General features: G+C 39.1%; 1 pseudogene; it reads left to right on the forward strand.

Moving 5' to 3' along the window:
* Positions 1-498: 498 nt before the first annotated feature.
* LOC118983777 (opioid growth factor receptor-like protein 1) overlaps positions 499-26,589 on the forward strand; it is a 29,346-nt pseudogene continuing 3,255 nt past the window's right edge.

The following is a 26,589-nucleotide window of genomic DNA, read 5'->3' on the forward strand; positions in this document are numbered from 1 at the left end:
TGCCCATCAGTAAATGAATGGATCTAAAACCTACGGTACATTTACACAGTGGAATTCTATGCAGCAGAAAGAAAGAAGGAGCTACTACCCTTTGCAACAGCATGGATGGAACTGGAAAGCATTATGCTGAGTGAAATAAGCCAGGAGGTGAAAGATAAATAGCATATGATCTCACCTTTAACAGGAAGCTAAACAACAAAACAAACAAACAAGCAAAATATAACCAAAGACACTGATGTACAGAACAGGCTGACAGGGACCAGAGGGGAGAGGGGAGGGAATTTCAGGGGAAAAGGGAAAGGATTCACAGGAACAAGTATAATGGACACATGGACAAAAGCTAACAGGGGTGGAAATGGGAGGGATGTGGGAGCACTGGGCGGGTGGGCTGGGATAAGAGTAAAAGACAGAAAACTGTACTTGAACAATAATTAAATAAACAAAACAAAAATTAAAAGAAGAAAATATATTTAAATATAAATAAATGTAGTACATCGCATGAACAAAGGAGAAGATAAAAATCACATGATAATATCAATAGATGTGGAAAAAGCACTTGAAAATGTACAGCACCTGTTTATGGTGAAAACACTCAGCAAAGTGGGAGTAGAGCGAGCATTCTTCAATATTATAAAGGCCATATGCAAGAATCCTATACCCAAGATCAATCTCAGTGGGCAAAAACGAAAATCTATCCCAGTAAGATCAGGAGCAAGACAAGGATTTTCACATTCACTACTCCATTGCACACAGTATTGGAAGTCCTAGGCACAGCAATCAGACAAGAAAATGAAAAAAAAAAGGCATCTAAATTGCAAAGTAGGAAGCAAGACTGTCATTGTTTGCAGATGACATTATGTGTACATAGAAAATCCTATAGACTCCACCAAAAATCTACTCGGCGTAATAAGAGTTTGTCAAATCAACAGGATATAAAGTCAATATTCATAAATCAAAGGCAGTTTTGTACACCAGCAATGAAATATCAGAAACAGAAATCAGGAAAAAAATCCCATTTGATGTAGCAACAAGAAAAATAAAGTACCTAGGAATAAACTTAACCAATTATGTAAAAGGCCTATAGTCACACAAGTACACAACACTGAAGAAATTAAGGAGGACACAAACAAATAGAAGCATGTACCATGTTCATGGACTGGAAGAATTAACATCATCAAAATGTCCATACAATCCCAAGCAATTTATGGATTCAATGCAGTCTCTATTAGAGTACTAATGACATATTTCACAGATATAGAACAAACATTTCAAAAATTTATATGGTATCATAAAGGACTCCAAATATCTTCAGCAATTTTGAGAAAGAAGAACAAAGTAGGAGGGATCACAATACTTGTTATCATACTACATTACAATGGTGTAGAAATAAAAACAGTTCGGTCCTTCCATAAGAACAGACACATAGATCAATGGAACAGAATAGAGAGCACAGAATTAAACCCAAGTCTGTATGGTCAATTAATATTCAACAAAGAGGGAAAAAAGTATAAAAAGCTGTAAAAATAGCCTCTTTAACAAATGGTGTTGGGACAGCTGGACAGCTACATGCAAAAAAAAAAATGAAGCTCGACCACTGACTTAAATCATATACAAAAATAAACTCAAGATGGATAAAAAATTTAAATGTAAGTCATGACACTATAAAATTCTAGAGTTTAACAGAGGGAGGCAAATCTTAGATATTCTGGGTAGCAATATTTTCACCAATATATCCCCTAGATCAAGGGACATAAACAAAAGAATAAACAAATGGGAGTTTCTCAAAATTAAAAGCTTCTGTGTGGCTAATGAAAACAGCAGTAAAATGAAAAGTAAACCAATCATATGGGGAAATGAATTTTGAAGTGATATCTCAGACAAGAGTTTGATATCCAAATATATACCAAGAACTCACACAATTCCACTCCAGGAAGACAAACAATTCAATTAAAAAACGGGCAAAAGTCCTGCTTACACAGTTTTACAAGGACGACATACAGAGGGTCCAAACAGATATTAAGGGATGCTCAGCATAACTGGCCACCTGAGAGATGCAAATTAAAAACACAACGAGTTCTTCAAACAGGTCAAGATGACCGTCATAAACAAACTAACGAACAAGTGCTGGCAGGGTTGTGGAGAAAATGGTACCCTAGTGCACTGTTGGTGGGAATACAGACTGGTGAAGCCACTGTAGAAAACAGTATAGAATTTCCTCAGGAAACTAAAACTGGATCCCAGCAATTCCACTGCTGGGATTATACTCTATGAATCCTGAAACATCAATAAAAACAAACCTATGGACTCAGTGTTCATAGGAGCACAATTTATAATCGCTAAGTGTCTGAAGCAGCCCAAGTCCCCATAGGTAAATGAGTGGATCAAAAAACTATGGTACATTTACACAATGGAGTACTACACAGCAGAAAGAAAGAAGGAGCTCCTACCCTTCATGATAGCATGTGTGGATCTGGACAGCATCATTCTGATTGAAATAAGCTAGGCTGTGAAAGACAAATACCAGTTGATCTCACCAATAAGTGGAACGTAATCAAGAAAAAAAACAAGCAGGCAAAATATAAGTAGAGACATTGAAATTAAGAACATAGTGACAGTAAGCAGACGGGAAGTGGGAGAGGATAATGGAGAGGAAATGGGGATGGTTTTTCAAGACCATCTATAAAGGACACATGGACAAAACCAAGGGAGGGTGGGGTCAGGGGTGGATGGTGGTGATGGCTGGGGTTGCGGGGGGAATGGAGACAACTATACTTGAACAACAATAAAAAAAGTTCAAAAAACAATGGTACATTTACACAATGGAATACTACACAGCAGAAAGAAAGAAGTAGCTCCTACCTTTTGTGACAGCATGGATGGATCTGGAGAGCACTATGCTGAGTGAAATAAGCTAGGTGGTGAAAGACAAATAACATTTGATCTCACCAATAAGTGGAACCTAATCAACAAAACAAACAAGTAGGCACAATGTAACCAGAAACATTGAAATAAATAACAAACTGACAGTAAGCAGCGGGGAGGTGGGAGGGGGTAACAGGGGGAAAGGAGAAAATGTTGTAGAGGAACATGTATAAAGGACACATGGAGAAAGCCACAGGGTTGAGAGGTGGGGATAGCTGGAGTGGGAGGTAGTGATAGGGGCAAAATGGAGACAGCTGTACTTGAACAGCAATTTAAAAAGAGAAAGAAAAAATAAATATTGTTTGTATTAAAAAAACAATATACATCAAAAAAGGAAAAGGAGTAGAAAAGTGAGATAACATTGCAAATTAAAAAAAAACAAACAAAAAGCCCTGGCTGGTGTAGCTCAGTGGATTGAGGACAGGCCTGCGAACCAAAGGATAAAGGTTCGATTCCCAGTCAGGGCACATGCCTAGGTTGCAGGCCAGTTCCCAGCAGGGGACCCATGAGAGGCAACCATACATTGATATTTCTCTCCCTCTCTCCCTCTCTCCTTCCCTTCCCCTCTAAAGATAAATAAATAAAAATTTAAAAACAAACAATCAAAAACCTAAATTAATAAAAAGAAGAAGGAGAAATTTTTAAAAACCCTGCAAGTTCTGGTGAAGAACAAGGTGAAATTTGTTTCAGCTGTTGGTGTTTGACTTCTTTTTTTATTTAAATTGTTTTATTGTTGTTCAATTACAGTTGTCTGTATTTTTCCCCTCCAAACCCACATCCTCCAAACCCACCTCCTTCCCTTGCTTCCACCCTCCCCTTTGGTTTTGTCCATGTGTCCTTTAAAGTAGTTCCTGAAGACCCTTCTTCCCACTCTCCCCTTTCTTCTTCCCTATGGCTATTGTTAGATTGTTCTTAATTTCAATGTCTCTGGTTATATTTTGTTTGTTTTTTTCTTTTGTTGATTATGTTTCAGTTAAATGTGAGATCCTATGGTATTTGTCCCTCACTACCTGGCTTATGATTCTTTGGGATCTCTCTCTGGCTTTCTCTCTGCTCTATGTCTTATTGTCTTACTACCCCTTTTTGAAGTGTCCTGTGCACACTTTGGCTCCCAAACCTCATATCAACAAAGATTCTGTTGGCTGTTTACTTTGTCCTTTGGAGATCAGCTAAGTGTCTTAGTTAGGTGCATGTGCAAGTGGGCTCATCTCACACCTACTTCACCACCATCTTCTCTGTCAAAAGAGACTTATTAAATTAGTTTCATCTAGGCAGATGTCCAGCAGCAGGATTTAGCTGTTAAAAATTTTGGATGTCCTTCCTTGGATCATGTAGCTGAGCGGATTGAGCACGGGTGTGTGAATCAAAGGGCCGCTGGTTTTTCCCCAGTTGGACACATGCCTGGGTTGTGGGCCAGGTCTGCAGTTTGGGGCATGTGAGAGGCAACTACACATTGATGTTTCTCTTCCTGTCTTTCTCTTTTTCCCCTCTCTCTAAAAATAAATAAATAAAATCTTTTAAAAAACTTTTGATGTTAAATTAATTTTTGTCTATTTCCATTGTACTACATTCAGCTAGGTTACTAGTTGTATACATTCGAAGTTAGTAGAGAATAGTATTTCCTGGATCATCTTTCTTTTTTTAAAGCTTTTATATATTAAGTTTTAGACAGAGGGGAAGTGAGGGAGAAAGAGAGGAAGAGAAACATCAGTGTGTGGTTGCCTCTTGCATGTCCCCTTCTGGGGACCTGGCCCACAACCCAGGCATTTGCCCTGACTGGGAATCGAACTGGTGACCCTTTGGTTTGCAGGTTGGCATGCAATCCACTGAGCCACACCAGCCAGGGCTAGATCATTTTTCAAACTATCTGGAAGCACTTGAAACTTAATTTAAGTGAAGGGCACTGGCTGTTTCTGTGGAAAACAAGGAGAACAAAGAGTAAGGGAAATCTCATTTTATTAAACAGCCAGCTAGACCAAGTATGTCAAACACATACATTTTCATTTCACTAAAGAGAACAAGTTCAACAGAGCATTGAAGAACATATTACCACAGAGATAGGTCTATGCCAGCATATCAAATCAAGATACATCCATGCTACCTTTCTGATTTATGATTCTCTCAGCATCCTTCTGCCACGGTTGAGTCCCACAATAAGAGAGGCCAATTAATTCTAGAAGCATATGTCATCCATCCTCTTATTCCCCATTCTCCAACAATTATAAATGAGATACCAATGTCTAAAGGATGATCAAATTAAGAGCTATAAATACTGCAGGCATGGTGTAAATCACAGCAAAACAAATCCAAATCAGGTATGCCATGTTCCCTAAGATACAAAAATTATTATGGTCTGCATGTGTTACAGCACTTGGTCCCCCTATTCCAGGAGCAGCCAATACTTATTTTATATCATTAACTTCTGTGTCATTTAGTCTTTGATTTATAGTATTAATTTTTACAGGCATTGCACATATATAAAATACCTTTGCTACTTGTCTGTGTACCTAACATTCATTAATTTATTCATTTCTCAACAAAGAAATCTCCAGGTGCTTTAGTTCAATATTATATGTGTTTTAACTTAATAGGGAATAAGAATAAATTTTTGGTCAGAATTATTGTTACTGCACTGCTTCACAAGGAAAGTTAACATTAGGAATCTGATGACAATATTTCAGTACTAAAAAAATATATTAAGTCCTGTGGTGATCTCGGATGACAGCAGCAAGGTAGGTGGGAGTGGAGTCCACTAACCCCAGCTCACAGGTGGAACACCTGAATGATCTTCTGAGGAACAAAATGAACAGCCAATGGCATCCCAGCATATATGAAGGTTAAAGGCCAAAACTGTAGAGGACATTGAAAAACAGATGGTAAGGAGATTGCTTTGGTACGGTAAGGTCCCTGGGACCAGCAGGGGACCAGGGTGGCTCCAGCCACAGGCCTGCATTGTAAGAAGTTCAAGGTGGATAAAAGACTTAAATATAAGCTGTGACACCATTAAAGTCCTAGAGGAGATGATAGGCAGAAAAATCTCAGATATTCCACACAGCAATATTTTTACCAACATGTCCCTTAGAGCAAAAAACATAAAGGAAAGAATAAACAAATGGGACTTCATCAAAACAAGAAGCTTTTGCACAGCTAAAGAAATCATTAGCAAAATGAAAAGAGAACCAACTGTGTGTGAAAATATATTTGCAAATGATACCTTGGACAAGGCTTTGATTTCCAAAATATATAAAGAACATTACTCCACTCTAGAAAGACAAATAACACAATTAAAAAATGGACAGAGGACCTGAACAGACACTTCTCCAAGGAGGACATACAGAGGGCCCAGAGACCTATGAAAAGATGCTCAGCATCACTAACTATCCGAGAGATGCGAATTAAAACCACAATGAGATACCACTTCACACTGGTCAGAATGGCCATCATAACCAGATCAACACTCAAGTGCTGGTGAGGCTGTGGAGTGACAGGGACCCTAGTGCACTTTTGTTCAGAATAGAGACTGGTTAAGCCACTGTAGAAAACAGTGTGGAATTTTCTCAAAAAACTAAAAATGGAATTATATTTTTATCTGGCAATTCCACTGCTGGGGTTATACTATGAGAATTCTGAAAGACTAATTGAAAATAACCTATGTGCCCCAATGTTCATAGCAGCTCAATTTACAATAGCCAAGAGCTGGAAGCAACCGAAGTGCCCATCAGTAAGTGGATCAAAAAAACTGTGGTACATTTACACAATGGAATACTATACAGCAGAAAGAAAGGAGCTCCTTCCCTTTGTGATACCATGGATGGAAGTGGAGAGCATTATGCTAAGTGAAATAGGCCAGGTTGTAAAAGACAAATACCATATGGTCTCACATATAAGTGGAACCTAATCAACAAAATGAACAAACAAGCAAAATATAACCGGAGTTGTTGAAATTAAGAATAATCTGACAGTAACCAGAGGGGAAGTGGGTGGGGATAATGGGGGAAATGAGGGAAAGGTTTTCAAGAACAAGTATAAGACCTTACAGGCAAGAAGGAGCTGGAAAGAAGTATTCCAAGTCATGAAATCCAAAGACCTACAGCCAAGATTGCTCTATCCAGCAAAGCTTTCATTTAGAATGGAAAGACAGATAAAGTGCTTCTCAGATAAGGTCAAGTTCAAGGAGTTCATCATCACCAAGCCCTTATTATATGAAATGTTAAAGGGACTTATCTAAGAAAAAGAAGATGAAAAATATGAACAGTGAAAGGACAGCAAACTCACAGTTATTAACAACCACACCTAAAACAAAAGCAAACCAAGAGGACAGCTAGATCAGGAGTGGAACCATAGAAATGAAGAACACATGGAGGGTTAGCAACAGGGGAGTGGGAAGAGGAGAAGGGGGTAGAAGGTACAGAAAATATGTAGCATAGACGGTAGGTAGAAAATAGATAGGGGGGAGGGCAAGAACAGTAGGGGAAGTAAGAATCTAAAGAACTTGAGACACGTGGTCATAAACTAAAGGGGGGAATGGTGGGGGAGGGGCTGTGCAGGGTGGAGGGGAATGAAGGGGGCAATAGAACAACTGTAATGGTATAATCAATAAAATATATTTTTTAAAAAAGAACAAGTATAAGGGACACATGGACAAAACCAAGTGGGTGGAATCAGAAGAGGAAGGCGGGAATGGCTGGAGTGAGGGGGAGTGGTGCGGGGTAAATGAGACAACTGTACTCAAGCAACAATAAAATAATTAAAAAATAAATAAGAAAAATGTTCTTTGGCAACATCAACATGGAAAACTAAAGGTAAATAGCACAATTTTTAATTTCTTCATACACTAAAAGTGAAAAGGAGTTACTTCAAAAACATTTAAGACAGTTAAAGATCTTGGAGCATGTGTGTGGGAGGAAAGTACCTCATCGAGCATAATTATTTTTATTAGAGGTCCAGGAGTAGATATAACCTTTTAAAAAATGCTCCCTTTAACTGCCTCAAAAGTAATTATTGCAATAATTTGTTGTATTTTGAGTACCAAGATGACACCACTGACTCAAGATCAGTAGGTTAAATTATTTGAATTTTGTATATATAAGTGAAGATAGTCTTTTCATTGATTCATTGATATGCTCAGACCCAGTGGTCCCTTGTGACCAGGGGACAAGCATTTACAAGGCCCAGAACTGGGGTAATGGGTGCAATTTCCAGTCATATAATTAAGTAAAGCTAAGCAGCCCACACAGGGGTCAAAACTATGACTTCAGCCATGGCCTAATGATAACCACAGGTAAATAACTAGTCATCAAGGTGCCTCATTAGTTTAGAAATACACAGATGGTATAATCACTCTAAGATTTTCATTCTAGTGAAAGCAGGAGGTGAAGGGAGCTCTGGCTACTCTATGGTTATCTCAGTTGATTTAAAAATGACCCAGAAATAGCCCTGGCTGGTGTAGCTTGGTGGATTGAGTGCAGGCCTGCGAACCACGTGATCATGGTTCGATTCCCAGTCAGGGCACATGCCTGGGTTGCAGGCCAGTTCCCTGCAGGGGACACACCAGAGGCAACCATACATTGATACTTCTCTCGCTCTCTCCTACCCTTCCCCTCTAAGGATAAATAAAATAAAATCTAAAAAAAATAAATAAAAATGACCCAGAAATTAGAAAATCTCAAACTTTCAACCTCTTTCATAGGAATGGTAGGTCATAGGTCCAAATTTGTGACAGATCAGCATTCAGGAAGTAATCTGCTGCTGGAATAGATAAGAATAGATAAGAATTCTATTCTTATCTACTCACAGTACAGTTAGACCAATGATTTTTAAAATTGTGCCTCTTAGAACTCCAGTGCTTAGCTTATTTCAGCAAGCACTTAGTGAGTTCCTTTTTTCTTTTTTATTGTGCTAAGTATTATACGTATTATCCTAAGTGTTGAGACCTTTAAGTTAAGTATGGCACAGTGCCTGTCCAATGAGAAGCTCACTGACCAATACATTTATAAGCTCCTTGATAAAGATGTATAAAAAAGTGTGATAGTTTTACAGAGGTGAGGCTCTTAGAAGAGGCTACAAGGGTTAGGCAGTTGGAATGGGAACAGTCTCTGGTTGAGGAGACAATACAGGCATTTGAGGATGAATGTTCATAATGAACAAAAACATGAGGATGTGGAATAGTGTCTAAAATGTGGGAGCAGCTGTGGTTTCAAATAGGTTATGGTTAAAGTGCGAGTCAGAGTTTTTTTCCCCTTAAAGATTTTTCTTTTACCTTTGTTGTTAAATATTTCAGTTTCTGTATAATTTTATTTCACTGAGGGTATTTTTAAAAGTTCCATTTTACTTATCTCCAAATTATGGTGAGTACACATTTGCAGACCGAATAAGAAGGTATTATTATTAACAGTAGGATTTTTAAAAAGAAATGAGTAATCACAGGAACTGATGCAATGGAATACTATTCAGTTGAAAGTATAATATATACAGAGCCTGGGGAACGGTGCTGTGGAGGAATAACAGCACTTCCCCTTAAAAGCTAATCCAGTTAACATTTGAACAATATAGGGGTTAAGCAGTGCCCACCTTGAAGTAGCCAAACTGAGCTGAAGAATCTGATGTTTGGCCTTCATGTGTAAGTAACAGTTAAGCTAATATTAAATAACATCTCAGTAGACTGGACAATTGTGATGAATTCTAACTGCACCAATGGATGGTGCCAGAATTCAGAAATGCAAATGACTGCCAGAAAAGAATCCCTTGTACTTATTTTAACTATGACACATATGTGGAATGCTATAAAAGCATCAATGCTTTCAAATGTTATTTTAGAGTATTTAGATATGTTAATATTTAAATGTTATTTAAATGTTAGAGTATTTAAATGTTAATTTAGATATTCAAAATGTGATATATCAATGCAATGGAATACTATTTACCTATAAAAATGGATGGAATACTGAAACATGGCATGACATGGAAGAACCTAGCAATCAATGGTCAAAGTGAAAGAAGCCAGACACAAAAGACCACAGATTGTCTGATTTGGGAAGGCTGAGGGGAAAATCAGGAGTGACTGATTAATGAGGTAAAAAAATTTCTTTTTGGGGGGAGACAAATGGTTTCTAAAATGAAATGGTGGTAATTACATTTGGCAATCACATAACTCTCTAAATACATGAAAAACTTCAGAATATCAAATTGTATGGTATGTAAATTCTATCTCAACATTGCTATTATTTAAAATGTTTTAGCATAGGAAGTTGCTTTTCCTGTAATCTACTTTCTATTCTACGTGCTCCCCAACTCTTTTCCCAACTCTGCCCCCCAAATACAGCAATGGAATAAGGAATTACCTAAAGAAGGCAATGAAAAGATGATCATTTACACAGGCAATGCCCATCTGAAAGACAAAAAAATTAGTTAAACCAAATTTGAGAGAGCTACTACCTGAAGAGAACAAGGTGCTTGTGCTCTCAGCAAACTTTCCTCTTGTGGAGGACTAATGTTTTGAGGACTAATGTTTTAAGTACAGTATAATAAATAAATGCCCGACAGCAAGCCAACCTCTGTGTGGCATTCACGGCTTCGATAAAACCATGAATTTTCCTGATTGCTCATTTCAAAACTTCCAATCACTCACTTCCTTGGTCTCATGTCATTAGGTCTCTGTTGCATCCCCTCCAGCACTTGTTGCCATGCTGTCCCCTCTCTAACAGTTAAGGATCAAGCACGTGTTTTCCCAGAAAGCCCCAGAGTTGCCAACCTCAGGAAAATGGACCACTTCAGCTATGTGATGAGCAAACTCATTGTAAAACTCCCTTTAAAACTTCGGAATTGAGGACAGCAAGATTCAGCATATGGCCAGCAAAGTGTTCATTGGGGGGCTCTCCCATAAATGCAGTAGGGGAGTTCTTTTTGAATATTTGTTTCAATATGGTGAGATTATCCATTTTACTATTAAAACCCACTCAGAAACAGAAGTATCCAGAGGGTTCAGGTTTGTGCTTTTTGAAGGTAGTGCTGCCATTGACAAGGTGCCCCAAGTCAAATAGCACAAAGTGGATGTCAGGAAATTTGAACCTAGAAGGGCTCAAGCCTTGGAATTAAAATTCCCTCCAAAAAAGGTTTTTGTGGGTGGGGTGAACCCTAAGCTATTTGAAGAAAAAAGCAGAGAGTGCTTTGGGACATCTGGATTGATTGATAATATTGAGCTGCCAGTTTGTTCAAGAACAAATAGATGAGCTTTTTTAATTACCTATACTGATGACAACCCACTGAGGAGGCTGTTAGAAACCAGATATCATTTTATTGGCTCCAGGTAGTGTAAAGCTAAAATTGCCATGGACAATGAAAGTTGAAACACAACTGAAGGGAAGTGGAGATGTTCCCTTTCCCAGGCAAGGCGACCCCTGGGAAGGAGGAGAGCTCCCCACAAACCCGAATGCTTATGGAGTCAACCAAAATGTTTGTGGGGCAATGAGAGATGTTGGGAACCCTTTTATGGTGCTTGTTTCCATTTCCATTTCAGCCTGCAACCAAGGTTTTAATTTTTCTAATCAAATGTATGGCCACTTCTATGATGCTTACGATAACTAGCCAGTTTTTAATAGCTATGGTGGTGGAAAGTATGTTGTTATATGTAACCATGGGACTCAACCATCGGAACTGCATTTGCTATTTACGATGTGCAACTAAACCAGGCAGCTGCTTTTGGTAGTGATTACCAGAGACTTTATCGACCTTTCTGAGTACAAAAGAGGAAGCCACCATTGCAGAAACACCTTGTCTTCAAGTGAAAAGTTAAGTTTCTGATAAAAAATGAATTAATGACTGTTTTGAGAAGGCACTGTCATTTTCCTTCTAAAATATTTTATTTATTTATTTTGAGAGAGGGGAATGGAGGGAGAAAAAGAGGAATAGGAACATCAATGTGTAGTTGCCTTTTACGTGCTTCCCTACAGGGTACCTGGCCCAAAACCTAGGCGTGAGCCTTGAGTGAGAATTGGCCCCATGACACTTTGGTTCCCAGTCTCATGCTCAACCCACTGAGCCACACCAGCCAGGGCATGTCACTTTGTTCCACAGCTTTTCCCAGCTGTTTATAAGAGGCAGTTATTTTCCCATGACCTTCTGACATTAGAGTGATGACCAGATAACACTGAGTTTTTTGTTTAATGAAAGTTAACCTTTCAAAAATAAATGTTGAATAGTTTTACATGAAACTCTGTAGTGGTTTCTATTGGGGGATTGGTGTTTTTATTTGTTCATTTCTGGGGGATGAGTGGAGGAATTTTTGGTCTGCTATGGACTTCAATTTGACCCGGTAAGAGGGTGAGAGGGGAGGGGTGTCTCTGGTGGTATGTTTGGGTTAAGGCTATTGTCCAGATTCAAAGAAAAAATATCTAAAAAAATTTTTTTAGATTTGCTATTCAACTACGTTCTTCTTGTATTCCTTACTAAAAATTAAAAGATATTCTAAGCTAGAAACTGTGTTCAGTGCAGTAGAGTCAGAAAGGCTCAGTTCCAGTTTTAAAAGAGGCAAAAGTAGCCCTGGCTGATGTAGCTCAGTGGATTGAGCGTGGGCCTGTGAACCAAAGGATCCCGGCTTGATTGCCAGGCAGGGCACATACCTGGGTTGCAGGCACGTCCTCAGTAGGGGCAGTTCAAGAGGCAACCATACACTGGTGTTTCTCTCCCTCTCTTTCTCTTTCCCGCCCCTCTCTCTAAAAATAAATAAATAAAATCTACAAAAAAGAGTGGCAAAAGTAAACCAAGAAGTACAATACAGTGTGTGAGTCCTAGATAAAGCTTTATGCAGGATGATGTGGTATTACAGACATGGGACATCTAAAATAGGTATTGGGAGGGAGTGGTCTGAGGTGAAGTGCAGTGAGTTAGCTTTTTCCAGGGACTGTGCTAAAAGCAAGTATGCCAGGCAAAGCTGCAAAAATATTGATGTGAGAGTTTAGCATGTGTTTTGGAAGATAGCACAGAGACTTTTTAAGGGTGGAAAAAAGGTGGATGTGAAAAATAAGGTATATGAGGTGGGAAGGGTGCTTGAGCATCTCAGTCATCAAAAATATGAGTCAGCCCTGGCTGGTGTAGCTCAGTGGATTGAGCGCAGGCCTGCGAACCACGTGATCACGGTTTGATTCCCAGTCAGGACACGTGCCTGGGTTGCAGGCCAGTTCCCAGCAGGGGACTCACGAGAGGCAACCATACATTGATATTTCTCTCCTTCTCTCCTTCCATTCCCCTCTAAAGATAAATAAATAAAAAATCTTTAAAAAATATGAGTCATAAATATAAGCCAGTATATAATTTAAAGTTTTCTAGTAACCATATTTTAAAAAGCAAAAACAAGATGAAATTGATTTTAACAAACTGTATTTACTTTAATATGACTGAAGTGTCTTCAACATGTAATCAAGATAATAATTATTGATGAGAACTTTTACATCATTGCTTTCTTACTAAGTTATCAAAATCTAATGTGTATTTTACTTTTAAGTACATCTCAGTTCAGACTAGTTACATTTCAGATGCTCAAAATATGTGGCAGTGGCTATCACACAGGGCAGTGTAGACCTAAATCACAAAAGCCTTACCTAACATGCTGAGGGGTTGTATTCTATCTTTAAGGCAATAAGGAGTAATTAAAGGATTTAAAACAGGGAGTTACATGAAACAGCAAACATCTAGTACACGTTCAACACTGGGATCAATGCTAGGATTGGAAAAATCAGTAAAACTCAATCTCTGCATTTAGGTAATTCATTAGCGAACAGGAAAGACAGACTTAAAATGAGGACCCTGGTGGGACTAAATTTAAAATGTGAGGAAAGTAAATTATCCTTAGAATAGTATATATTTACTTTCCTTTTAGAATGCAAATACTTTGAGGCCCAAAGATATTTCAATGCTTTTTGTATTCTCCTTAGCATCTAGCAAGGGCTCTTGGACATAATAGGAACTTAAATACTAAATGTTGACACAAGAGGAAAATTGACAAGTAGAGATACCATTAAAAACAAGAGAAACAGCCCCGGCTGGTGTAGCTCAGTGGACTGAGCACTGGCCTGCTGAGCAAAGGGTTATTGGTTCGATATCCAGTCTCAGGCACATGCCTGAGTTGTGGGCCAGGTCTCCAGTAGAGGGTGAGTGAGGGGCAACCACACATTGATGTTTCTCTCCCTTTCTTCCTCCCTTCCCCTCTCTCTACAAATAAATAAAGTCTTAAAAAAAAGAGAAACAGAAGAAGGCAGCATAAAGAAAACATGAAGTAATTCCTGTCAGTTTTAATGGTAAATATTTGTTATTTAAATATATGAGTAAATTATATTGCTTTCATGATGGGGGAATTTTAAATAGGTAATATGCGAATATATTTAATTTAAAATATGGGGATTAAATGGAATAATGAATGTGAAACTGCATTGAAAAAGTAAAATGATTGTACAGAAATAAGGTGTTAGGCACACACACATGCACTCCAGAACAGTTTTACAGCAGAAATTTTGATGCTTATTGCCATTTGAGACTGAAAGTATATTATGTTGAACCTCAGTTAGCAAATATCAAGGGATCAATCAAGTGAGTTTATTTAAATATTGTTCCACAAGATGTTTTCTTATTAGAAAACTCTCTAAAATGGGTATGGTGTGTTGCCACAAAGTAAAAAACAATGCTCAGGTAAATTAACAAGAAAATTCATAAATTAAATGGTATTATTCAATTGTAAATGCAATTGAAATCATGGGTATGTCTGTCTGTATATACTCAGAACAAATAATAAACATATAGATTAATCTAACAGAAAACATTCAGGAGGAATTAGTTTTTTAAAAAAGGTTTTATTTATTTTTTTAGAGGGGAAGGGAAGGAAAGAGGGAGAGAAGTATCAATGTATGGTTGCCTCCCATGCGCCCCCTGCTGGGAACTGGCCTGCAACCCAGGAATGTGCCCTGACTGGGAATCGAACCACAATCCTTTGGTTTGCAGGCCCTCGCTCAGTACACTGAGCTATGCCAGCCAGGGCAGGAGGAATTAGTTTTAATTTACCAGAGTTAACTAGATGAAGCTAGGTGGTTTTTGATTAAGAGTTTCTATTCCTGGACTTCCGCCAAGATGGAGGTGTAGGTAGAAACACTGTGCCTTCTCCCAAAACCAAGTTTGAATACAACAAAGGTTTAGTAAACAAAAACAGAGCCAAAGAACAGAAAATTGAACTATATGGAAGTCCGACGAGAACAAACCGTACAACCTGGACCAGTAAGAGGGGCGGAAACAGCAGCAGAGCAGGGTTGGGCAGGAAAGATCCCCTGACCCAGGCATGCAGGTGGCCGGGGTAGCAGCGAGAACCCAGTGATGGTGCGAGACAGGCTATATGCGGCGGTCACACATTTGTGGGCAGATAAACCAGCAGAGCAGTGAGATGGACCTTGAAGGCCCCAGTGGGAGAACCCAGTGAGTACACAAGGTGTCGGGCTGACTGCAGACACACATTCGCACGCAGTGGGACGGACAGTGTGGCCCCGGTGGTGGGAGGTGGCAGAGGGAATCGCCATTGCTCCACTTTGACCCCGCCCCCATATACAGCATCACAATCCAGCGACTGAGTTGCCCTGCCTGGTGAACACCTAGGGCTCTGCTCCTAATACATAACAGGCACAAACAGTCCAAAATATGGCTCAAGAAGAACTCAAAACCCCAGAGCCAATAACTCTAAGCAAAAAGGAAATAGCGAACCTCTCAGATGCACAATTCAAAACACTGGTGATCAGGATGCTCACAGAACTGGTTGAATTTGGTCGCAAATTAGATGAAAAAAATGAAGGTTACACTAAGTGAAATGAAGGGAAATGCACAGGAAACCAATAGTGATGGAAAGGAAACTGGGACTCAAATCAATGGAGTGGACCAGAAGGAAGAAAAAAATGACCAAACAGAAAAGAAGGAAGAAACAAGATTTCAAAAAAATGAGGAGAGGCTTAGGAACCTCCAGGACATCTTTAAACGTTCCGACATCTGAATTATAGGGGTACCAGAAGGGGAAAAGAAACAGCCACGAGTGGAAAACTTATTTGAACAAATAATAAAGGAGAACTTCCTCAATCTGGCAAAGGAAATAGACTTCCAGGAAATCCAGGAAGCTCAGAGAGTCCCAAAGAGGTTGGACCCAAGGAGGAACACACCAAGGCACATCATCATTACATTAGCCAAGATTAAAATGAAGGAGAGAATCCTAGAAGCAGCAAGAGATAAGGGGACAGTCACCTACAAAGGAGTGCCCATCAGACCATCAGCTGATTTCTCAAAAGAGACCTTACAGGCAAGAAGGGGCTGGAAAGAAGTATTCCAACTCATGAAATCCAAAGACCTACAGCCAAGATTACTCTATCCAGCAAAGCTTTCATTTAGAATGGAAGGGCAGATAAAGTGCTTCTCAGAAAAGATCAGATTCAAGGAGTTCATCATCACCAAGCCCTTATTATATGAAATGTTAAAGGGACTTATCTAAGGAAAAGAAGATGAAAAATATGAACAGTGAAAGGACAGCAAACTCACAGTTATTAACAACCACACCTAAAACAAAAGCAAACCAAGAGGACAGCTAGATCAGGAGTGGAATCATAGAAATAAAGAACACATGGAGAGTTAGCAACAGGGGAGTGGAAGGGGAGAAGGGGGTAGAAGGTACAGAAAATATGTAGCATAGACGGTAGGTAGAAAATAGATAGGGGGGGCAAGAATAGTAGGGGAAATATAGAATCTAAAGACCTTGAGACACGTGGTCATAAACTAAAGGGGGGGAGTGGTAGGGGAGGGGGTGTGCAGGGTGGAGGGGAATGAAGGGGGGAATAGAACAACTGTAATGGTATAATCAATAAAATATATTTAAAAATTACAAAAAAATGAGTTTCTATTCCTGCTCCCCCTGAGGATCAACTTGTCTACTGAACCAGACAAAATATAGCTATATCCACATTTGGCAGTTCTAATGAAGGAATTAAAGTAAAGTTTCAGCAACTCACAATCAGTGTAGCAGATGTTTTGACATTTCAGTTTTACTTTGTATTGATATCTCAGCTGGTTCTTTGTTGATTTGGGTTTTAAAAAAGTGGATAAAAAGGAAGGCTTGGTTCAGATTTCAGCGTATTAGATAAGTTCAGCCAATTAGCTTAAATTCATTATTTTTCTTTGTGAGAGGAGCTCATGATTAGTTCAAGCACCTTATTTTAATCATTAGAAACTAAGTAATGCAGTATTGTCAGTGTTATGTCTAATCAACTATTTCTGATCACAGTGGTCCAATTAACACTCAGACAACTATGCATATGTTCATGTATATGTATGTGCTTAGATATTATCCTAAAAACAAAAAAGATATGAAGGTCTGATTTCATAAAGTCTGGATTGACTATAGAAATGCTTATATAGTATTAATTTTAATTATCTACTCTAATGGTCAACCAAAACTGCAACAACTAAGTTTAATTTCTTGGCATTAGAAATGGCTATTCTAGCAAGACTAGTTATTAGCCAACTTTATATTTCTCAGTGTTAGTGTGCTATTGCTGCTACATCTCTGTGTTTAGAGAAACTAGACTTCTGAGGAAAGCAAAATCCATTAAAGAATCCATTACAATATAGGACCTATAAGATTTTTAGAGGCTGGTTAGTATACAGCAAAACTGCCTGGGGGGATAATTAAATATAACACTTTAACATTTTGAATAGCTGATTTAAAAAATGTTGAGCAAAGCTAGATGGAAGTTTCTTAGGTGAGTCAAGTTAGAGCCTATATTTTTGTTGTGCAAGGTGAAGTCATCTAAAATTATGTCATGAGCACAGGCCTGTGAACTAAGGGATCGCAGCTCGATTCCCAGTCAGGGCATATGCCCGGGTTGCAGGCCAGTTCCCAGAGGGGGACACACCAGAGGCAACCATACATTGATATTTCTCTTCCTCTCTCCTTCCCTTCCCCTCTAAAGATAAATGAATAAAATCTGAAAAAAATAAAATTACGTCACTTCAGCATAATTAATTCAAAATGCACATTATCTATGGATCTAGTGGAATCCCCATTTCTCATTAAACCGTGAGATAAAACTCCACCAAATCTGGTTAGCTTTTGTCCAAATCCATAATTCTGAAATCTGGCTTGTCATAAGAATCCCCTAGAAGTACTGGAAAAATTTCACTGCTCCTGGAAAAATTTGATTCAGTAGGTCTGGTCTGGGACTAGCAATCTGTTTAGTAAAGCTTCTCAGGTGGATTCTAATGATGATCCAGACACAGGAACCATGAGGATAACTAAATGGAAGTCCAAGATCAAGGAACCAGCAGACATGATGTCTGGCACCAGTTTCTTGGCATATAGCTGGCTTTTTGCTCTTCTCACAAGGCAGAGGGGAAAACGGATGTCTCTGAGTTCTCTTTTATAAGGGCACTAATCCCACTCCTAAAGGCTCTGCCCTCATGATTTAATTGTCTCCCAAAGGCCTCACCTCCAAATTCAATCACACTGGGAATTGGGTTTCAACAAATGAATTTTGGGGGGACACACTCACTCTATGGCAAGAAACTTTTAACCTTCAAGTTTTAAAATATTTTCTTATCCTGCTATGAACATTGAGGTGCATAGATTCTTTTGGTTTGGTGTTTCAGGGTTCTTAGGATATAATCCTAACAGTGGAATTGCTGGGTCAAAAGGCAGATTCATTTTCAGTTTTCTGAGAAAATTCCATACGGTTTTCCATAGTGGTTGTACCAGTCTGCAATCCCACCAACAGTGCACTAGGGTTCCCTTTTCTCCACAACCTCTCCAACACTTGTTTGTTGCTTTGTTTATGATGGCCATTCTTACCGGTGTAAAGTGGTATCTCACTGTGGTTTTAATTTGCATCTCTCTGATAGCTAGTGATATCGAGCATCTTTTCATGTGTCTCTGAATCCTCTGTATGTCCTCCTTGCAGAAGTGTCTGTTCAAGTCCTTTGCCCATTTTCAATTGGGTTGCTTGTCTTTTTAGAGTGGAGTCGTGTGAGTTCTTTATATATTTTGGAGATGAAACCCTTGTCTGAGGAATCATTGGCAAATATGTTTTCCCATACAGTTGGTTCTCTTATTATTTTAATACTGTTTTCTTTAGCCATGCAGAAGCTTTTTATTTTGATGAGAGTGCTGGAACCAACCTAGGTGCCTATTAGTAAATGAATGGATCAAAAAACTATGGTACATTTACACAATGGAATTCTATGCAGCAGAAAGAAAGAAGGAGCTTCTACCCTTCCTGACAGCATGGGTGGAACTGGAAAGTATTATGCTAAGTGAAATTAGCCAGGTGGTGAAAGACAAATACCATATGATCTCACCTTTGACAGAAACCTAATCAACAAAACAAATAAAGAAACAAGCAAAATATAGCCAAAAATATTAAAATTGAGAACAGGCTGACAGTGACTAGAGGAGAGAGGGGAGGGAATTTCAGGAGAAAAGGGGAAGGGTTTAAAGAACATTTAGAGGGGACACATGGACAAAAGCAAGGGAGGAAGGTAGAAATGGGAGGGAGGTGGGGGCTGGAGTGGTGGGTTGGGATGGGGGAAAATGGCAGAAAACTGTACTTTAACAACAATTAAGATTAAAAAACAAATTAAATTTTTTTATCCTCACCTGTGGACATGCTTATTTGTTTTAGAGAGACTGGGGAAGGGAAGGAGAGAAACACTGATGTGAGAGAGAAACATCAATTTGTTGCCTCTCATCTGCACCCCAACCAGAGACCCAACCAGCAACTTAGGCAAGTGCCCTGACCAGGAATCAAACCTGTGCTCCAACCAACTGAGCCACACTGGCCAGGGCAACCTTTAAATTCTTAATTCCATGATAAGTGTTATATAAAGAGCTCATTCAATTCTAAGGTTTTCTGATTATTTGTAAAGGGTTAATATATACACATGAACCAGTAAGTTTTTACTTCATATACAACCCGAAGATCCATAACTGATAATATGAGTTAAAAGTTTTTATAGTAGTCTTTGAAGTATATTATTATTGAATTTAAGTTATATGAAAGAAGATCAAACATCTTTTTTCAAAGCATAAGAGAACCTCCAGTATGAAGACAAGAGGGGCTCCATATAGTTAATACACTGATACCTTAAGGCATGTAATATTTTTTAAAACATGACCATTGAGAGGGAATTGAATTTAGAAAATAGTAAAACTTCTCATTTTTGGAATAAATTACATTTTCTATACATTGTCTCTTTTTTCTCTCACCTCAATTTGTTACTTTTCTCATTTGCTAATTACACAATCTGTGTATTCTTTTTTTCTTAAGATTTTATTTATTTATCTTTAGAGGGGAAGGGAAGGAGAGAGGGAGAGAAATATCAATGTATGGTTGCCTCTCATGGGTCCCCTGCTGGGAACTGGCCTGCAACCCAGGCATGTGCCCTGACTGGGAATTGAACTGCGATCGTGTGGTTCACAGGCCCTTGCTCAATCCACTGAGCTACAGCGGCCAGGGTGTGTATTCTTACAAATACATGAAAAATCTTCCCAACTGTGTGCTGTGAAAACAGTCATGAAGAGTAGACAAGATTCTACAATGATTGTTGTAATCCTGTTTAGTGATACATAGGCTTTCAAACATCCCTTCTATAGTGAAGAGTTCAAGTCTAAGTTGTGAATAAATGTTTGCCACCTCTAGAAATATGTACTGACCAAAAGCGAATCCTTATGCTATATAAAGGAGCACTGATGTGATCATAATTGATATGATGTATCAATGGTTGGTTGCCTGAACTAATAAAAGTCCCTTCATATCCATTTACTAAGTATGTTTTCTGATCACTGTTGACATAGTAAGGCCAGGCTGTAACTGCTGCTAGGTATTAATTAATTCCCCTACATTTACACTTTTATATAATCTGCAACATTCCTTTACACATGCAGAAATGTGTAAAATAGAAACTTTTGTATATAAGAGCTGTCAATTTTGCTAGCTATAGCCCTTACCATAAAACTATATAATTCATTGGTCTGTAAAAGAACTATAATATAAAATATATTAAAGGATCTATATAAATGCAAATACAACAAAAAATACAGTTGATTTTTATGGGTTTTAAGTCTTAAATATAAGTAAAATCTCCATAGACTACTACACAGTCTGATAAAATGTCAAAATGGTTCCCTAAGGGAAATCAGAATGATGTTCCAGAATACCATTTTTTTAAAGATTTTATTTATTTATCTTTAGAAGGGAAGGGAGGGGGGGAGGGAGAGAAATAGCAATGTATGGTTGCCTCTCATGTGTTCCCTGATGGGAACTGGCCTGCAACCCAGGCATGTGCCCTGACTGGGAATCGAACCGTGATCTTTTGATTCCCAGGCCCATGCTCAATCCACTGAGCTACACCAGCCAGGGCCATATTACCATTTTTTAACAGCCCTCACTGATCTTTGATACTCTTTTATTTGCTTTGGGGAAGGGTTGTCAGAGAAGTGCTAAGGAGACTCCTAAGAAATAAAACCATAGGAAGATAACCCTTAAAAGGAAAAGGCATGCTGTGGCTGTCTCCAAAATTTTTCTGCTGAAATTTGATATTGTAGTTTCATTTATATAGTCACATAAACACACATAACTTCAAGCTGATACATTAAAACCCTAATAAAGGTTTCATTTGAAAAAATAAGTAGTGTGCTTGTCTGCTGCTCAACTTGCTTTGTTAGTTCTTTGGTGGGTAATCAGAAGCTGCTGCCCAGCCTCCTTGTTGTGGCCATGCCTGAGTCTTAGGGTCCTAGCACCCCAAAGAAGTCCTGCAGCAACCCCAGATTCACTTCCACTTCTTCAGTGGGCAGCCTGTTGGGCAAGGTCAGCTTGGGCAAGTCCATCATGGTGGAGGACTGCAACTCTAACTGGGAGACAGATTCATAGCCCCAGCCTGAGCAGTGCCAGCAGCCCCAGCAGCCCCAGCAGCCCCTGGAGCCAGCCATAGGGCCGCCCTGTATCACGCAAGTTTTACAGTGGACCAGGAGGCCCAGATAGCAGGTGTCAGCTGAGTAGGGTGCTGATTCCACTGAAGCAAATGCCAAATCAAAAAGAAATTTTTATAGTGCGAAGGATTTGTACAAATACAAGCACCAGTACCAAAGCTTCAAAGATACTGATATTAAAATTACTTAAGCTACCTTTGTTTTTATAAGAATAAAATGCCATTCCCACCATCAGTGCTGGTGGATTCCCTTCCCTCCACATCCTCTTCAACATTTGTTGATATATTGATGGTAGCCATTCTGACAGGTGTGAGGTGATGTCTCACTGTGGTTTTAACTTGCATTTGTCTGATGATTAGTGATGTTGAGCATTTTTTCATATGTCTATTAGTCACCCATTTGTCCTATTTGAAGAAGTGCCTATACAGGTACTTTGGCAATTTCTCAATTGGATTGTTTTTTTCTTTGGTGTTGAGTTTTGTAAGTTTATTATAAATTGTGGATATTAAGCCCTCATCAGATATATTGGGGAATGTGTACTCCCATTCAGTGGTCTTTTCATTTTGTTGATATTTTCCTTTGCTGTGCAAAAACTTTTTACTTTGATGTAGACCAATTTGTTTAATTTTTCTTTTGTTTACCTTTCCTGAAGAGATATATCAGAAAATATACAGCTATGAGAAATATCTGAGGTTTTACTGGATGCACACAACTTGAAAAGCAGTATGGAGTTACTTCAAAAAATTTAAAATGGACTGCCTTATAAACCAGCAATTAAACTTTTGGGAATATATCCACAGAAAACCAAAACACTAATTTGAAAGAACATATGCACCCTTATATACATTGCAGCATTGTTTACAATAGGCAAGACTTGGAGGCAACCCAAATGCCCATCAGTAGATAAGTGGATAAAAAAGTTATGGTACATTTATATAATGAAATACCACTTGGCCATAAAAAAGCAGGAAATATTACCCTTTGAGATAGCATGGAGAATATCATGCTAAGTGAAGTAAGCCAGCTAGAGAAAGATATATACCATATGATTTTATCTATATATGGAATCTAATGAACAAAATAAACTCACAAACAGCTGTCAGAAGAGAAGAGGGTTGGGGGCTGGGTGGAAAAGGTGAAGGGATTAAGCAAGGAAAAAAACCTCATAGACACAGACAACAGTATGGAGATTACCAGAGGGAAAGAGGGTGAGGGAAGGTAGGAGAAGGTAAAGAGGGGATAAATGATGGAAGGAGGCAACTTGGGGTAGTGAACACAAAGTACAATATATAGATGATGTGTAATAGAACTGTATATCTGAATCCTATAGAACTCTATTAACCAACATCATCCCAGTAAATTTAATTTTTTATTGTTGTGCAATAGTAAATTCCCCCCCATTCCTCCATTCCTCCCCATTACTCTACCCCACCCTAACTGCCCCCATCTACCACATTCAATCCCCCCATTGTCTTTGTCCATGGGTCTTTTATACATGTTCCTTGATAACACTTCCGCTTCTTTGCCTTCTTATCTCACTCTCCTCTCCCCTAGAGTTACTGTCAGTTTGTTACCCTAAGAATCGTGAAATAAATGTAATTAAAAAAACAGGAAAAATAAACTTCCGACCAAGTTGGAGTCGTAGGTGGAAATACTATGCCTCCTGGCACAACTAAGTTTAAGGACAACGAAGTTTTAGTAACAAAAACACAGCCAAAACACAGAAAATTGAATTATACAGAAGTCCGACAACAATGAACCATTCAGCCAGACCAGTAAGAGGGGCAGAGTCAGCGGTGGAGCAGGGTCACGCAGGAAAGATTGTTCAGTTGGACTGACCCAGGAGTGTAGGCGGCGGTGGTTGGTGGATCCCAGGCGTGGGGTGGCAACAGGCAGACCCAGTGAGGGCACAGGGTGGCTGGCTAAGCGCGGTCACACATTTGTGTGCAGATAAACCAAGCAAAGGAGCGAACAGTGAGACAGACCACTCAGGCTAGGGCCCCAGCGACAGGAATTAGAGCCTGAAAACACCAACTGGAAAGACTTTCTCAGGGTCGAGGAGCTGGGTGAGGCTCCCAGGCTCACAGAGAGTTTGTTGGAAAGACACACAGGGTCCTGGAGAGTACACGAGCCCACACACCTGGGAACCAGCACCAGAGGGGCCCAATTTGCTTGTGGGAAGCCACAGAGGGGACAGAAATCTGAGAGACAGCAGAGCGAAGCAAAGCCCCATTTTTTCTCCCTCTCTGACCCTGCCCCCACATACAGCCTCACAACCCAGCCACTGGGTCGCCTGGTGCTGATGAACACCTAATGCTTTGTCCCTCATACATAACAGGTGTGGACAGACCAAACATTATGACTCAAGAACAGCTCAAAGCCTCGGAGCCTATAATTCTAAGTGACCAAGAAATGGCCAAACTTTCAGATGCACAGTTCAAAAGACTGGTGATCAGGATGCTCACAGAATTGGTTGATTTTAGCCACAAATTAGAGGAACATATGAAGGCTAAACTGATCGAAATGAAGAGAAATGCACAGGAAACCAATAATGATGGAAAAGAAACTGGGACTCAAATCAATGGAGTGGACCAGAAGGAAGAAAAAAATGACCAAACAGAAAAGAAGGAAGAAACAAGATTTCAAAAAAAACGAGAAGAGGCTTAGGAACCTCCAGGACATCTTTAAACATTCCAACATCCGAATTATAGGGATACCAGAAGGGGAAAAGAAACAGCCACGAGTGGAAAACTTATTGGAGCAAATGATAAAGGAGAACTTCCCCAGTCTGGCAAAGGAAATAGACTTCCAGGAAATCCAGGAAGCTCAGACAGTCCCAAAGAAGTTGGACTCAAGAAGGAACACACCAAAGCACATCATAATTACATTAGCCAAGATTAAAATGAAGGAGAGAATCCTAGAAGCAGGAAAAGATAAGGGGACAGTCACCTACAAGGGAGTGCCCATCAGACTGTCAGCGAATTTCTCAAAAGAGACCTTACAGGCAAGAAGGGGCTGGAAAGAAGTATTCCAAGTCATGAAATCCAAAGACCTACAGCCAAGATTACTCTATCCAGCAAAACTTTCATTTAGAATGGAAGGGCAGATAAAGTGCTTCTCAGATAAGATCAGATTCAAGGAGTTCATCATCACCAAGCCCTTATTATATGAAATGTTAAAGGGACTTATCTAAGAAAAAGAAGATGAAAAATATGAACAGTGAAAGGACAGCAAACTCACAGTTATTCACAACCATACCTAAAACAAAAGCAAACCAAGAGGACACCTAGATCAGGAGTGGAACCACAGAAATGGAGATCACATGGAGAGTTAGCAACAGGGGAGTGGGAAGAGGAGAAGGGGGGAGAAGGCACAGAGAATAAGTAGCATAGACAGTGGGTAGAAAATAGACACGGGGAAGGCAAGAATACTATGGGAAACACAGAATCTAAAGAACTTGTGACACATAGACATAAATGAAAGGGGGGGATGGTGGGGGAGGGATGTGCAGGGTGGAGGGGAATGAAGGGAGGGAATGGGACAACTGTAATGGCATAATCAATAAACTATATTTTTAAAAAAAACAGGAAAATTTTATTTAAACCAAATGGTGATTACATTGAAGAAATTCTAATTAAGTGGGCAGGAGCTGATGAAAAGCTGGAGCATAACCACTCTATAACATTGAATGGTTCTTTCCACTGAGAGAACAAGGCTTCAAATTTTATGGAAAAGAGCTAACTGCATGTGAAATTGAAAAATACAAAAAACCAAAAGGGAAGAATTGGATGATTCTTCCTGGCTTATAAAATGATGTTAGAATTTTTTGGAATAAAATTTTTTAAAATCATTTTTATTGGTGTTTGAATACAGTTGTCTCTATTTCCCCACCATCACTTTCACCGACTCCTCCTCTCTTCCATCTAACACCCTCAATCCTATCCCCATTTGGCTTTGTCCATTGGTCCTTTATACATGATTCTTTATGACCTTTTCCCTGCTGTACCCCATTATCTCTTTCCCTCTTCTCCTCACTATCTACTGTCAGTTTGTTCTTTTTTTAAAATTTTCTTTAATTAAAAAAATTTGTTTTACTCCAGTTTGTTCTTTATTTCAATATATATGGTTATATTTTGCTTGCTTGTTTGTTTTGTTCATTGGGTTCCAGTTATAGGTGAGATTATATGGTATTTGTCTTTCAATGCCTAGCTTACTTCACTTAGAATAATGTTCTCCAGTTCCATCCATGCTGTCTTGAAGGGCAGGAGCTCCTTCTTTCTTTCTGCTGTGTAGTGTTCCATTGTGTAAATGTACCACAGTTTTTTTGACCCACTTACTGATGGGCACTTAGGTTGCTTCCAGCTCTTGGCTATTGTAAATTGAGCTGCTATGAACATTGGGGCACATAGGTTATTTTCAATTAGTCTTTCAGAATTCTCATAGTATAACCCCAGCAGTGGAATTGCCAGATAAAAATATAATTCCATTTTTAGTTTTTTGAGGAAATTCCACACTGTTTTCTACAGTGGCTTAACCAGTCTCTATTCTGAACAAAAGTGCACTAGGGTCCCTGTCACTCCACAGCCTCACCAGCACTTGAGTGTTGATCTGGTTATGATGGCCATTCTGACCAGTGTGAAGTGGTATCTCATTGTGGTTTTAATTCGCATCTCTCG

The sequence above is a fragment of the Sturnira hondurensis genome, unplaced genomic scaffold, assembly GCF_014824575.4.
Source record: "Sturnira hondurensis isolate 20B ecotype Veracruz unplaced genomic scaffold, ASM1482457v3 Scaffold0003087, whole genome shotgun sequence".
Taxonomy (NCBI): domain Eukaryota; kingdom Metazoa; phylum Chordata; class Mammalia; order Chiroptera; family Phyllostomidae; genus Sturnira; species Sturnira hondurensis.